This window comes from Macrobrachium nipponense, chromosome 36 (genome assembly GCF_015104395.2).
Source record: "Macrobrachium nipponense isolate FS-2020 chromosome 36, ASM1510439v2, whole genome shotgun sequence".
NCBI lineage: Eukaryota > Metazoa > Arthropoda > Malacostraca > Decapoda > Palaemonidae > Macrobrachium > Macrobrachium nipponense.
In genome coordinates this window covers 56,990,942-57,007,083 of record NC_087220.1, presented here as the reverse complement: position 1 = coordinate 57,007,083, position 16,142 = coordinate 56,990,942, and the positions used below count along the sequence as shown (strand labels likewise).

At 36.1% G+C, this 16,142-nt stretch overlaps 1 long non-coding RNA gene across 1 annotated transcript; it reads left to right on the top strand.

The window, feature by feature from the left end:
- Nucleotides 1-11,730: 11,730 nt before the first annotated feature.
- Nucleotides 11,731-12,219, top strand: LOC135203705 (uncharacterized). The gene is made up of 2 exons (XR_010311997.1): nt 11,731-11,787; nt 11,901-12,219. It is a non-coding gene; the product is annotated as an uncharacterized LOC135203705 (long non-coding RNA).
- Nucleotides 12,220-16,142: the final 3,923 nt, after the last annotated feature.

Genomic DNA, 16,142 nt, shown 5'->3' with positions numbered 1-16,142 from the left:
ATTGCCACTTCAATTGGACTATCAACTCGGCAAAAGACAGAATTCTGATGATAAGGCCAAGATAAGAAACTGGTACTACATTTGATTCGAAAGACCAAAAGTAAAATGTATTATTGTTCGAACTCTCTCTCTCTCTCTCTCTCTCTCTCTCTCTTCTCTCTCTCCTCTCTCTCTCTCAGACTTACATACACCACACACACACATTCCAACAGGTTCACTAAATCTCTATCTAATCTTGTTGATCATAAAAGCCCACACACACACACTTGTTCGCTAAGCTTCATAATGTGTGAAGTGAACATTCAACTGAACATTTATCTAACTGGTCTAGATTCTCTCTCTCTCTCTCTCTCTCTCTCTCTCTCTCTCTCTTTGTCAATGGAGTAACAGAAATGGAATCACCACACATCTTAGAACATATGTCATAATGGCCACTTTCGTGTGGTCTTTTCTTAAGCCACTTTCATCAGAAGACTCTCTCTCTCTCTCTCTCTCTCTCTCTCTCTCTCTCTCTCTCTCTCACACACACACACACACACACACACACACACACACCAATTTTACCAAAGCCAATACAAGCTGAAGACACGCGCCCCCCTCAAAATCATAATAATACATCACCATATCGTTCATTTCCATCAGAATTCTCATCTCTTAGAGCCATTTCCAAGAGATACTGAAACCACCAAGTCCATCTTCGCCCTGAATTAAACATCAGTTTGAAGTAGATCAGTCAAGAAGTAACTTATTTCGGTACGGAACGCTTAGGGTACGTCGGGCTATCTCTCAAGACGGACTACCTTAAATGAACAGGTCGTGGGTTGATGGAAATAAGTTAAGTCTCCGATGCGCATTACTTTTATTATTATTAAGATGAAACCTTCGACTTAAAATTCTTTAAGCTTCCAAAGAATATTAAAGTGTCCATTAGGAAGACTAAGAGAGGGTAAAAGGAAAATGCAGAAAAATGAGATCTGACTGATTAAAAAAGAAAAAAATGAATTATTAAATTAATAAATAGATAAAAAAAAATATGTATTAAGAATCGAGGAGAATAATATTAGGGTAATAATGTAATGCATCTTCGCATGAATTTCTGAAGCAATATGCCTTTTATATTGAACCCCTCCCCACCCCCCCCCCACCCCACCCCTGCAACCCCCCGGGGGCTCCCAACCCGTCTCTTCAAACCTCATCATCATACTTATAAAGTTCTCAGTGGGTTTTCTAAGTACTGGTTTCGCTGCGTACAATGAATACTTGGAGATTTTTTTTTTATAAATATCAGGTATCTTTATCGGTGTAAGTGGGTGCTGGTTGCAAAACTTACGTCATGTTTTAATTTAGAATGAGGTTTCTTTTTATCTTTATGTTTTTTCATAGTTTTTTTTCGTGTTTTTTTTTTATAAAACTGTGAGGTTTTTTTTTTTCGTTTTAAATTAGACGTTCAGGTTATAATTCTGTGTTTTTTATAAAGGAAAAAACTAGAGACTTATTGTTTATAAAAGAGTTAGTGTCTTTTTATAAACAATAAAAAGAAGAAGAAAAAGAAGAAGAGGAAAACGGAAGAGAAGTAAACAAAAATGAAATGACAGAAAAAAATAAGGAAAACAAAGAACAAGATAAAAGTATGGATGCAGAGATACTCATTGATACTACATATGAGGCAATAAAGCAGCATACCTACGAAGAAATAAATTACGATATGACAACAGAAAAGCAAATCCCGAAGAGGCTCTACCCAGATCTATACAATGACGGAAAGAGGAAAAAAATAGACAAGAAAGACAAAATCTGCAACCTTTTGAAAAGAGGGAATTGCAGATTTGGAGAAAGATGTTACTACAAACATCCTAAGATATGCAAAACTATGAAATATATGGTAAATGTGGCATACTTAGATGGATATGGGGAATGATTGCAGAGATCTGCATCCAAAAATATGTAAAAAACCTAAAAGAAGGAAAAGGATGTAAGTTCGACAAAAAATGCAAATATATGCACCCTGTAGCCATGAATCATAATCAAATAAATAACCAACCAAGTAATAAAATCCAAAATAAGAAAGAAACAAATAAAGAGAGAAATCAAGAATATCAGGTAAAAGAGAAAAGCAAACCACCAATGAGATATGCAGAGGTGTCAGCAAAGAATTTCAAAGCATCAGCTCCGAAATTCTACTCAAGAGATAATAACTGTATTTATTATGCAAGAGGTATGCAGAAACGGAGAAAAAATTGCATATTCAGACCACAAAATGAATAATTATGATGAAGGAAGATCAAATATTATGGAAAAGTTGGATTTTTTTAATGTCAGAATTCTGGAAATGAAAAAAAGAACAACATACCAGAACAGGAAAGAGACATGGGAAAATCCTTATTACTATCAGTATTAAATGAAGGAGAAAAAAACACGCAAACCATCATAGTGATGAATGCGCAGGGTTTAGTTACGAGTAACTCAAAAAGAAAAATAGAGTACTTAGAAGACTAACCCAAAATGAAAGAAAATAGATATAATGAATATAATTGTGAAACTGGTATTCCCAAGAGACTGGGAATGATGATCAAATAAAAGGGTTCCAAACTTATAGATCAGATAGAAAAAATAGGAATCAAGGGGGAACCGCAATATATGGGAAAGACAAAAAACAAGGAAAAATATATGAGAAATATAGTAACTCAGAATGTGAACTAATAGCGGTAGAATTTGAATCTGAAAAATTGATGAACATAGTAATATATAGACCTCCTAATACTAAGAGTTTGACTTAATAATTGAAAAATTGGATGATATATGTAGAAATCACAAGGACTGGACTATTCTCCTATCTGGTGACTTCACTTTCCTTTCGTAGACTGGAAAGAACGAATAGGAGATTGTGGTTGTACTTATACATATAAAAAAGAGAGTAATAGTAGTGCAGAAGATAAGAGGCAATTTGAAAAGCTATTAGATATGCTACTAGAATACAACATTCAACAAATAAATCACCTGCCAACAAGAAAGGAAAATACTTTAGACCTAGTATTTGTGAACGAGATGAATTATGTTAAAGAAATAATAGTTTATAATGCGAGTATTTCAGACCATAATGTCATAGAATTAACAGTTCATTCCAAAGCAAGTGAAAATAGAGATAAGCAAGAAATGAAAAAGTGGGAAGGATATGGAAATACAACTTCTACAGTAAAAATATAAAATGGTCAGAAATTAATGAAGAATTAAACAAAGATTGGGATAACATTTTCGTAAGTGATGACATCAATGGGTAAATACGGAGATATTATATAAAATATTGGAGATAATAGTGGAAAAATATATACCGAAGAAGAAAAAGAAAACATCATTCATGCGCATACCAAGAGCACAGAAGAATCTGTTCCACGAAAATCAGAAAGTGGAAAAAAGGTCTTGCAAAAGAAAAAAATGCATGGAAAGTTATTAGAACTAAAAAGTAAGATAGAAAATGCAGAAAAAAAGATTATACAATCAAAGAAAATGAAAACGGGACTTGGAAGAAAAAACCCTATTAAATATCAAGCAAAACCCCCAACTATTATACTCATATGCGAAGAAGATGAATAAAAGAAGAATAGAAATAGGCCCTCTGAGAATTGAAGGGAGATTAACGAATGAAAAAAAAAAAGGAAATTTGCAACATACTGGCAGAAACGATATAAGAGAGAATTCACCCCTAGAATAGATAATGAAGATAATGATATAGAAGTAAGGGATGAAAATAGTGAATATTTAGCTGACATAGATATTAATGAAGCTGATATTGTGCAGGCTATTAATGAAATTAAAAATGGAGCTGCTGCAGGGCCTGATGGATTCCTGCTATTTTGTTAAAGAAAGTAGTTCATTCTATCGCAAAGCCACTTGCAATATTATTAAGACAAAGTGTAGATACAGGCAGATATTATGATGATCACAAATTAGCGTATATTACCCCTACTTTCAAAAGTGGATCAAGACTAGAGGCAAGTAATTATAGGCCTGTGAGTCTAACATCACATATAATGAAAGTGTATGAAAGGGTAATGAAGAAAAATATTATGAAACATTTAATAAAAAATAATTTGTTTAATAAAGGACAACATGGTTTCGTACCCGAAAAAGTACACAAACCCAACTGTTAGTCCACCGTGAAAACATATTCAAAAATATGAAAAGCGGAAATGAAACAGATGTGGTTTATTTAGACTTTGCAAAAGCTTTTGATAAAGTAGACCATAATATATTAGCGAAGAAAATTAGAAAACACAATATCAGTGGATAAAGTAGGAAGATGGTTAAAAGAATTTTTACACAACAGAAAACAGATAGTTATTGCAAACGACGAGAAATCGGATGAAGCCAAGGTAATATCCGGTGTGCCGCAAGGTACGGTGTTAGCTGCAATACTGTTTGTTATTATGATTGAAGACATAGACAATAATGTTAAGGATTCGGTAGTGAGTAGTTTCGCAGATGACACAAGAATAAGTAGAGAAATTACTTGGTGAATAATATAAGGAACGCTCTACCAAAGAGACCTTAACAAAGTATATGATTGGGCAGAGGTAAATAGGATGGTATTTAACTCTGATAAATTTGAATCAATAAATTATGGAGACAGAGAAAGAAAGCTATATGCATATAAGGTAGGGACCTAATAATGAGACCATCACAAATAAGGAAGCAGTTAAAGACCTTGGTGTGATGATAATAGGAACATGTTATGCAATGATCAAATAGCAACTCTGTTGGCAAAATGTAAAGCAAAAATGGGATGTTGTTACGGCACTTCAAAACAAGAAAAGAGCGAACACATGATTATGCTTTATAAAACATATGTTCGTAGTCCACTTGAATATTGCAATATGATATGGTACCCACACTATCAAAGGATATTGCACAAATAGAGAGTGTACAAAGGTCCTTACAGCTAGAATAGAAGAAGTTAAGGACCTAGACTACTGGGAAAGACTACAATTCTTAAAATTATATAGTCTGGAAAGGAGAAGAGAACGCTACATGATAATTCAGCATGGAACAGATAGAAGGAATAGCAGAAAATATCATGGAACTAAAACCATTCAGAAATAGCAAGCAGAGGTAGATTAATAGTGCCCAAAAATATACCAGGAAAAAATAAGGAAAGCACACAGGACATTAATCCACTACGCACCAGCATCGATAATGCAGCGTCTATTCAATGCGTTGCCAGCTCATCTGAGGAATATATCAGGAGTGAGCGTAGATGTGTTTAAGAATAAGCTCGACAAATATCTAAACTGCATCCCAGACCATCCAAGATTGGAAGATGCAAAATATACCGGAAGATGTACTAGCAACTCTCTGGTAGACATTAAGAGGTGCCTCACACTGAGGGACCTGGGGCAACCCGAACAAGATGTAAGGTCTGTAAGGTAAGGTAAGGTCGGTCTCTCTCTCTCTCTCTCTCTCTCTCTCTTCTTTAACCTGCAATTTAGAATGACCTGTCTTAACCTAACTTAGGCTTTCCGCCTAATTCTTCAATTAAGGTCATATTGCCGCGTCTAAGTAAGGCACTTTCACCTCGGCAGTTAAAAAGATTAAAAATTCTCGTCAAATCTGGGATTTAGACTAGAATAAATAAATAACTGGGACGATCTGGGATTTAGACTGAAAAAAATTCAATAATTGTCAAATCTGTTAATTAGACTGAAAAACATTAATATTCGTGTTAAATCTGGGATTTAGGCAAAAGATTAACTGACTCTTATTAAATCTGGGATTTACACTACGAAAAATTCAATATCTTATCAAATCTGGGATTTAGGCTAAAAAAATTAAATCATTCTTGGTAGATCTGGGATTTTGACAAAAAATTAAATAACTCTTATTAAATCTGGGATTTAGACTAAGAAAAAATTAAATAGCTTATTAAACCTGGATTTAGACTATGAAAAATTAAATTAAATAGCTTATCAAATCTTGAATTTAAACTGAAAAAATAATAATTCATTTTTGTAAACTGGAATTTAGACTGACCACTCAATGGTTTGCTGTACACTCGCCAAAACACCTGTCAGATTTTTTTTAAACTCAAAATCTCCCTCTGAAGTTTCTTCCTAATTACTTGTCCAGAGCCAAGAGACTTTACGTATCAGCCAAAGCCGGTTTTATTCTCCTCTAACTGAATATCAGTTAATCTGTGTCAAACATCAGTTTATTGAGGCCATTGTTCCTGATATTTCAGAAATTTGCGATTTGAGTCTCATCTGACACCTGGTGGTTGAACTGACTCTCTTCTGTTTTTAATCTCGCCATTTTTCCCGCTGTGGACGAGTTTATATCAGTTCCTTTTTCTTTCTTAATTAGTTTTTTAAGTGATTTATGCTTTTGGTGTTCTTGGTGGGTCATATCTCCTCATTTTGTTTGCATATTGTGATGTTCCTTTGGGTATCTTTGGGATTCTAGTCCTATATTTAACTATTTTTATTAAGATCTATGCTTTTGCTGGGCATTGCAGGTCACATCTGCCAATTCTCCTTGCTACTTTTGGTGTTCCTTTGGGTATTTTCCTGTTTAAAATGATAGAAATAGTTTTAATTATGGATAATATTCATTTCTTGTTGCTGTTGATGAGGCTACATCTGCATCTTTTCCATTATTGTCCTTTTTTCAAGTCTGATTGTGTTTCTTAATGATTGATGCTTTTGTTTGCCTTTGTACGTCACATCAGCTCATTTTCCTTGCTCCTTTTGGTGTTCCTTTTGGCATTTTCGAGGTTTTAGTCGAAGTTCTGGTCCTAGAAATAGTGTCAGTTTTAAACTGGGATTTGCAGGTCATATCTGCTTATTTTTCTTGCTAATCTTGGTCCTTCTTTCGGGGTTCTAATCCTAGAAATGGTTTTAATTTTGAATAATATTTATGGTTGTTGTTGTTGATAAGACTAAACCTGCCATTTATCCTTTTTCTTGTTGTGATTCTCAGTTATTTACAATTACCCTGTCTTCCTCTATACCTATCTTCATTATCTGCTCTTTTCCCTCCCTTTTTCCTGTGAATTAGCTGACTTCACCATTTAGCCAACTACTTAGGTACAGATAAATTCTCCATAGCTCCCTTCCTTCTTCCGTGTTTCCCCATAAGGCTAGAATCATTTGTATAATGGGAATACCTCACGCTTCTCAAGTTTGGGAAAAACTGACAGTAAATCTCCGCAGCTGACATCATTAAAGTGTCTAATCTTGCTTCTGATTGGCTGATTGGCATGTGTGGCATGAGCGTCCACCAATTACGATTAGCCCAGAGATATCAGTTGTGGATTTTTAAAGTCAGCTGAAACAAGATATTGTGTTGCTCCAAATTTTAGTCATCCAGTTCTTAATAACTATTTTTGGGGATGCAGTTGCTGGCCTAATGCCTTCTCTATCATAGGCTGCACCTCACCAAAGTTATTATTATTATTATTATTATTATTATTATTATTATTATTATTATTATTATTATTATTATTATTATTATTATTATTATTACTGAGAAGTTGAACCCCATTCATATGGAACAGGCCCACAGGAGCCATTGACTTTAAATTCAAGCTTGCAAAGAGTTTGGTTCAATTGAAAAAAGTAGGGAAAGGTAACAGGAAATACAGAAAGAGGAGATCAACTATTAGAAAAGGAAAAATGAATTAACAAATATAGATAAAAAGATAAAAATGTCAGCAAGTTATGCAAACATCAGGAGAATTGCTTTATGGTAAGTAATGCATTGTCTCTTTGCTTGAACTTTTTAGGTTCATAATATTCCACTGCTCAGACCAACATAGGGACATAAAGTTTCCAAATTATAACTTTATACCTCTAACCCAGGGTATATTGGCGTAGATGAAAAATACATATTTGCCAGGGACTCGTCCTCTTTCATCTTATTAAGAAAACCAGTCCTTTTGGGTGACGAAATAACCCCTCCATTTTTTTTTTTTTTTTTTTATCGAAAGGTTGGAGGTTGAGGCATCGGCCACATACCCCTGAAAAATACCCACTCTCACTTGATGTCCATGGCACCTAAGAAAATAATTGTTTGTTGACCTGAACCTCTCTCTCTCTCTCTCTCTCTCTCTCTCTCTCTCTCTCTCTCTCTCTCTCTCTCTCTCTCTCTCTCTCTCTCTCTTCTTTAAGAAGAAGAAAGGCATTTGACACTTATTGAATTTTAGGTCGGTTTCTGATGTTTGGTGTTGAAATATACAGCGTTTTATTTTTGTGTTTTTTTAATATATCAGTAATTTAAGGTAATAATAATAATAATAATAATAATAATAATAATAATAATAATAATAATAATAATAATAATAATAATAATAATATAATAACTACCTAGAGGAGACAAACATACCCCCACCAACAGAAAGGCTGCAGAAGGAAGTGTAGGGGCACAAAAGACCAGCTCCTGATAGACAAAATGGTAATGAAGAACAGTAGGAGAAGAAAACCAACCTAAGCATGGCATGGATAGACTATAAGAAAGCCTTCGACATGATACCACACACATGGCTAACAAATGCCTGAAAATATATGGGACAGAGGAAAACGCATCAGCTTCCTCAAAAATACAATGCGCAAACTGGAATACAATACTTACAAGCTCTGGAATAAGACTAGCAGAGGTTAATATCAGGAGATGGATCTTCCAGGGCGACTCACTGTCCCCACTACTCTTCGTATAGCCATGATTCCCATGACAAAAGTACTACAGAAGATGGATGCCGGGTACCAACTCAAGAAAAGAGGCAACAGAATCAACCATCTGATGTTCATGGACGACATCAAGCTGTATGGTAAGAGCATCAGGGAAATAGATACCCTAATCCAGACTGTAAGGATTGTATCTGGGGACATCAGGATGGAGTTTGGAATAGAAAAATGCGCCTTAGTCAACATACAAAAAGGCAAAGTAACGAGAACTGAAGGGATAAAGCTACCAGATGGGAGCAACATCAAACACATAGATGAGACAGGATACAAATACCTGGGAATAATGGAAGGAGGAGATATAAAAACACCAAGAGATGAAGGACAAAACGATCAGGAAAGAATATATGCAGAGACTCAAGGCGATACTCAAGTCAAAACTCAACGCCGGAAATATGATAAAAGCCATAAACACATGGGCAGTGCCAGTAATCAGATACAGTGCAGGAATAGTGGATAGTTGATGGACGAAGGCAGAACTCCGCAGCATAGATCAGAAAACCAGGAAAACATATGACAATACACAAAGCACTACACCCAAGAGCAAATACGGACAGACTATACATAACACGAAAGGAAGGAGGGAGAGGACTACTAAGTATAGATGACTAGCGTCAACATCGAGAACAGAGCACTGGGGCAATATCTGAAAACCAGTGAAGACGAGTGGCTAAAGAGTGCATGGGAAGAAGGACTAAAAAAAATAAAAATAGACAAAAGACCCAGAAATATACAGAGACAGGAGAAAGACAAGCAAAGAACAGAGGAATGGCATAACAAACCAATGCACGGACAATACATGAGACAGACTAAAGAACTAGCCAGCGATGACACGTGGCAATGGCTACTGGGGGAGAGCTAAAGAAGGAAACTGAAGGAATAGGATAACCAGCGGCACAAGATCAGGCCCTAAGAACCAGATATGTTCAAAGAAACGATAGACGGAAATAACATCTCTCCCATATGTAGGAAGTGCAATACGAAAAATGAAACCATAAACCACATAGCAAGCGAATGCCCGGCACTTGCACAGAACCAGAACAAAAAGAGGCATGATTCAGTGGCAAAAGCCCTCCACTGGAGCCTGTCAAGAAACATCAGCTACCTTGCAGTAATAAGTGGTACGAGCACCAACCTGAGGGAGTGATAGAAAACGATCATGGCAAAGATCCTCTGGGACTATGGTATCAGAACGGATAGGGTGATACGTGCAAACAGACCTGACGTGACGTTTATTGACAAAGTCAAGAGAAAGTATCACTCATTGATGTCGCGATACCATGGGACACCAGAGTTGAAGAGAAAGAAAGGGAAAAAATGGATAAGTATCAAGACCTGAAAATAGAAATAAGAAGGATATGGGATATACCAGTGGAATCGTACCCATAATCATAGGAGCACTAGGCACGATCCCAAGATCCCTGAAAAGGAATCTAGAAAAACTAGAGGGCTGAAGTAGTTTCCAGGACTCATGCAGAAGAGTGTGATCCTAGAAACGGCACACATAGTAAGAAAAGTGATGGACTCCTAAGGAGGCAGGATGCAACCTGCAACCCCACACTATAAATACCACCCAGTGTCGAATTGGAGGACTGTGATAGAGCAAAAAAAAAATATATAATAATATAATATATTAATACAATAATTAATAATAAATAAAATGAGTAATAATAATAATAATCATAATAATATAATAATAATAATCAATAATAATAATAATCTAATAATAATCAATAATAATAATAATAATAATAATAATAATAATAATCATAAGATGCCTTGTTGAAAAGGATTGCTGCATCAGCTCCATTAATTTTGTATAGAATCTTCTCTATTTTCCTTATTAAGGTGTATATATATATATATATATATATATATATATATATATATATATTTATATATATATATTAATTATAACATGTATACACATATATACAATATGTATACATATACTTCTGTTGATCTTAGCAATGAACCAGATACGTGGTGATAGTCGACTGTTGTGTTGTCCCATCACTGTTAGAATGGGGTGTGGGTCTTGCATCCCCATCTTCCAAAAATCTTGAAGGAAACAGGAAAAAAATATCTTTAAATCTAGACAAAGAGATATTGAATTTTCTTAAAAATCCATCAACAAATTCTTAAAATATTTTGTCACATGGCCCATATCCCTCCGATCTTATATTTTCAAAAGGAAATTCATTCATAACAGACTAAAGGTTTTTGGTATATTCCCTGCACAGACATACAGACACAGTCAAACGGACACAGCTGAACAAGAAACATTCGTCCAGCATCGTCAGCTGACGACCATAAAAAGACGCGACATTCTTACCCCAAGTATCGGGTATCATCCCGAAGAGGCGAAATGGCTTCTGCCCTTAATGAAGAAGAAGAAAAAGAAGAAGAGGAGGAAGATAGAATAAGGTCACCGGGACTTAACATCATCATCATCAGCAACTGGGCATCAAATGCCCCTATTCAGAGAAGGGTGACCCAAGCAACCCCCCTTTCACTCCGTCTATATAAATGCAGCCGAAGATGGTTCCCAGCATCACAAGCTCTCGATACCTTCTCTCGAAATGAAGACCGTAAGTCTCTCTCTCTCTCTCTCATCCCATCCTCTCGCTCTCTCTCTCTCTCTCTCGTCTCTCTCTGCTGGAATCCAGGATTGATTCCAGGACTTCTTGATTTCTGGAGTCTATAATTTATTGACTATAGCATCAAACCACTACAGTCTGGTGCAAGTTTGATCACCGCTTGCTCGTAAAATCTTTCCTCACTTTGGTATAGGTCTAGCTCGAGTGATCCAGCTCTCATGTCTCTATAAATTATTGACTCAGCACCGGATCCTCCAATGTTTGGGTGAAAATTTTAATTAGCTTGCTCCTAAAATCTTTAAATCTTCAGCTGCGTATAGGTCTACCTTGAGTGTATAAACTCATAGTTTCATTAAGGAGATGCTGGTTATAGGCCTACCACGAGCTCTCCAAGTCAGCTGGCATCGCTGAGACATCCAGGGACTTACTGGAGGCTCCAACATGATCGGATCTTGGAGGTAAACAATGGTTTCCTCTCTCACTCTCTCTCTCTAAATATTCTAAAGTGCTATAATCTTTATTTTTCATAGAAAACGAAGACTTAAAGCGACCTCATCCCGTTTTCTTCCAGCTACCCACAAGCCGACGGAACCTTAGCTGAGGTCACCTTCGTGGCCGACGAGAACGGATTCCAGCCCCAGTCCTCGTTGTTGCCAGTGGCTCCCGCCTTCCCCCACCCCATCCCACAGTTCGTCCTCGACCAGATCGAGTTCGCCAGGCTCGAGAAGGAGAGACAGCAACGAGAGGGAAACAGGGCTTAGACGAACGAACGAAAAAAGAGAAAATGTTTCATGGCCACTTTTAGTTTTTTTAGTATTGTTGTTTTCTTTTGAACCTCAATGGATTATTATTGTTTAACTCGACATGTGAATAAATTATTGATGACTTTAGTAGGTTTTTGAATAACCTTAGTGGTTTTTTTTATCTGGTATATGGTTTTTGGATGGAGAAAAATTTTTGTTAATGTTTCTACAGAGGTCATAGATAAAGTTACATCTAAAGAGTGACAGCAATGCAAAAGAAGTAAAGAAACAGAGAGAGAGAGAGAGAGAGAGAGAGAGAGAGAGAGAGAGAGAGAGAGAGAGAAACAGAAAGGGTTGAAGACAGCGTTGCAAACTGAGTAAAAGCTACAAAGAGAGAGAAAGAAAGAGAAATGGAGAGAGATAAGAATAGAGAAAGAAAATGGTGATATAGAGTCAAGTGACTATACGTATCAGCCAAAGTCGGTTTTATTCTCCTCTAACTGAATATCAGTTAAGCTGTGTCAAACATCAGTTTATTGAGGCCAGTGTTCCTGATATTTCAGAAATTTGCGATTGCTGTTTTGAGAGAGAGAGAGAGAGAGAGAGAGAGAGAGAGAGAGAGAGAATTTTATTTTCATGGCCACTGGCAGTTTAAACACTGCTAGTTTAAAATATCAAAGTATTGAAGCTAGTTGTAATGTATTTTATTTTAACGCTTGCTGTTTTGAAATGTTTACAGTATTGAAACTACTTGTAATGTAATTATTTAAATGGCTCATTTTTTTCTCTACTCTTTTCGGTTTTTTTTCTTTCTGGCGGTTAATGGGCTTTTTTTTTCAATTCTGAGGCCAAAATCATCACGGCAAAAAGTGCTAACGGCGAAAAGACCGGCGGCGGAAAAACCGGTCACGGTTCCTTTGGGTATGTTGGGGATTCTAGTCCTATGTTTAATTTTTTTTTAAGATCTATCCTTTTGCTGGGCATTGCAGGTTACATCTGCCAATTTTCCTTGCTACTTTTGGTGTTCCTTTGGGTATTTGCCTGTTTAAAATTATAGAAATAGTTTTAATTATGGATAATATTCATTTTTTGTTGCTGTTGATGAAGCTACATCTGCATCTTTTCCATTATTGACCTTTTTTCTTATTTGATTGTGTTTCTTAATGATTTATGCTTTTGTTTGCCTTTGTACGTCACATCAGCTCATTTTCCTTGCTCCTTTTGGTGTTCCTTTTGGTATTTTCGAGGTTTCAGTCGAGGTTCTGGTCCTAGAAATAGTGTCAGTTTTAAACTGGGATTTGCAGGTCATATCTGCTTATTTTTTTTTGCTAATCTTGGTCCTTCTTTCGGTATTTTCGGGTTCTAATCCTAGAAATGGTTTTAACTTTGAATAATATTTAAGGTTGTTGTTGGTGATAAGGCTAAACCTGCCATATATCCTTTTTCTTGTTGTGATTCTCAGTTATTTACAATTACCCTGTCTTCCTCTATACCTATCTTTATTATCTGCTTTTCCCCCCCCCCTTTTTTTTCCTGTGAATTAGCTGACTTCCCCATTTAGCCAACTACTTAAGCACAGATAAATTCTCCTCCATTGCTCCCTTCCTTCTTTCGTGTTCCCCCAAAAGGCTAGAATCATTTGTATAATGGGAATACCTCACGCTTCTCAAGTTTGGGAAAAAACTGACAGTAATCTCCGCAGCTGACATCATTGAAGTGTCTAATCTTGCTCCTGATTGGCTGATTGGCATGTGTGGCATGAGCGTCCACCAATTACGATTGACCCAGAGATATCAAGTTGTGGATTTTTAAATTCAGCTGAAACAAGATATTGTGTTGCTCCAAATTTTAGCCACACAGTTCTTAAAACTATTTTTGGGGATGCAACTATTTTTGGGGATGCTTAGGGTAAGTAATGCATGAAGTCTTTGCTTGAACTTTGTAGGTTTCATAATATTCCCACTGCTCAGACCAACATAGGGACATAAAGTTTCCAAATTATAACTTTATACCTCTAACCCAGGGTATATTGGCGGAGATGAAAAATACATATTTGCCAGGGACTCGTCCTCTTTCATCATATTAAGAAAACCAGTCCTTTTGGGTACGAAATAACCCCTCCATTTTTTTTTTTTTTTTTTTAATCGAAAGGTTGGAGGTTGAGGCATCGGCCACATACCCCTGAAAAATACCCACTCTCACTTGATGTCCATGCCCCTAAGGAAATAAATTGTTTGTTGACCTGAAACTCTCTCTCTCTCTCTCTTCTCTCTTCTCTCTCCCTCTTCTCTCTCTCTCTCTCTCTTCTCTTCTCTCTCTCTTCTTTAAAGAAGAAGAAGGCATTTGACACTTATTGAATTTTAGGTCGGTTTCTGATGTTTGGTGTTGGAATATACAGCTTTTTATTTTTGTGTTTTTTAATATATCAGTAATTTAAGGTAATAATAATAAAAAATATAATAATAATAATAATAATAATATAATAATATAATAATATAATAATAATAATAATAAAATCAACAAAAACTTCTTTCAGTTTTCTTCTGAAGATTGAAAAAGAAACCCACAAATTCAATTTGTAACTTGTTTACTTCTAAGTATTTACATTTAGTTTTTACTCCGCACTCGAGTACTTTCAGGCCCTTCTGTGGCCCATTCTCAAGAGATGTTGGGATGTTAGCCTGGGTCCAGCCCAGCAGTCTTCTGGAACTTCTTCTCGTTGTGCTGTCATTTATGCGATGGCTGTTCTGGTTTTCTTGAGAGTTGCCAATCCCCTCTTGTCGCTCTGATATCCTGAGCTGATGGTCAATGGGATTCACACTTGTGGTAAGGGTGTGGTCACCGTAAGTCTGTTGGGCAGGAAACCTAATCTCCAGGTCAGCAGGGTCAATCTTAGCTTCTTTTAATATCAAAGCTCGGCTTATGGGATCTTCTGAGGTAAAACCTTTGTTTCTTCAATTACTTTGATCTCTCTGATAATCGCACCTTCGACTACCCTCCTGTGACTAATTTTGTTGCTTTTGTATATAAGCCTACTGTTTTTGAAATCCATCCTATGGTCATTTTCCTCCAACAACTTGTCCTAGCTATAGCACTCCCCTGAGAGTTAAGCTGTACTGCCCTTCTATGTTCTTGGACTCTAGTCCTTATTCCCCTACCTTGATTCCCTCCCCCACATATCTGTCTCCACAATTATTGCAATTGATTATGTATACCCCCGCTACATCATCTGTATTACTGTCTTCTCCTTCCAATTTATTTTTACATACTTTGTTTTTTAAGGTATTATCAAAGGTATATACAAATTTATATTGACTTTCTTTCATTTTTGACGTGATTTGTTTCATTTTAGGCATAAAAGGGAGGGCAACTATTTTCTTGTTTTCTTTATTCCATGTACTCTCTACATTCGCTCTGTAAAATATTTTTCTAGCTTTGGTGAGTGCCCTTTTTCTGAACCATTCCGGGTATGCTAATGCATCGAAGCTTTTATCGATGTAATTTATTTCTTGCTCTATCTTGCAAGGGTCACACGTTCTCATTGCCCTAAGAAATAACCTGTTAGAACCCCTATTTTTATATCATGACTATGAAAAGAGAAGAAATGAATATATGAGTTTGTATGTGTGGGCTTTCTATATGTGCTGAATTCATATCCTGTTTCTTTTCTTTCTATGAGTATGTCTAAAAAGGGCAGTTTATTATTGTTACTTTTCTCTAAAGTGAACTGGATTATGTATCAAACTTATTGAGCTCATCTAGAAAAGTTTCTATTTTATTTCCATCCCCTTGCAGAATAGCAAAAATACTCATCCACGTATCTCCACCATCCTTGCAGTTTTAAGTTAGGGACATTCACATTAGGAACTAGATTAGTTTCGAAATATTCCATATAGATGTTAGCGAGTATAGGTGATAATGAGGACCCCATAGCTACTCCATATTTCTGTTTGTAAACATGTCCCTCAAACGTGAAATAAGTATCACTGACACACAATTTGATCAACTCAAGGAAGACGCCTATTTCGATGTTTGGATTGAAAATACCCTCATTATGTTTAGTCTGTAGG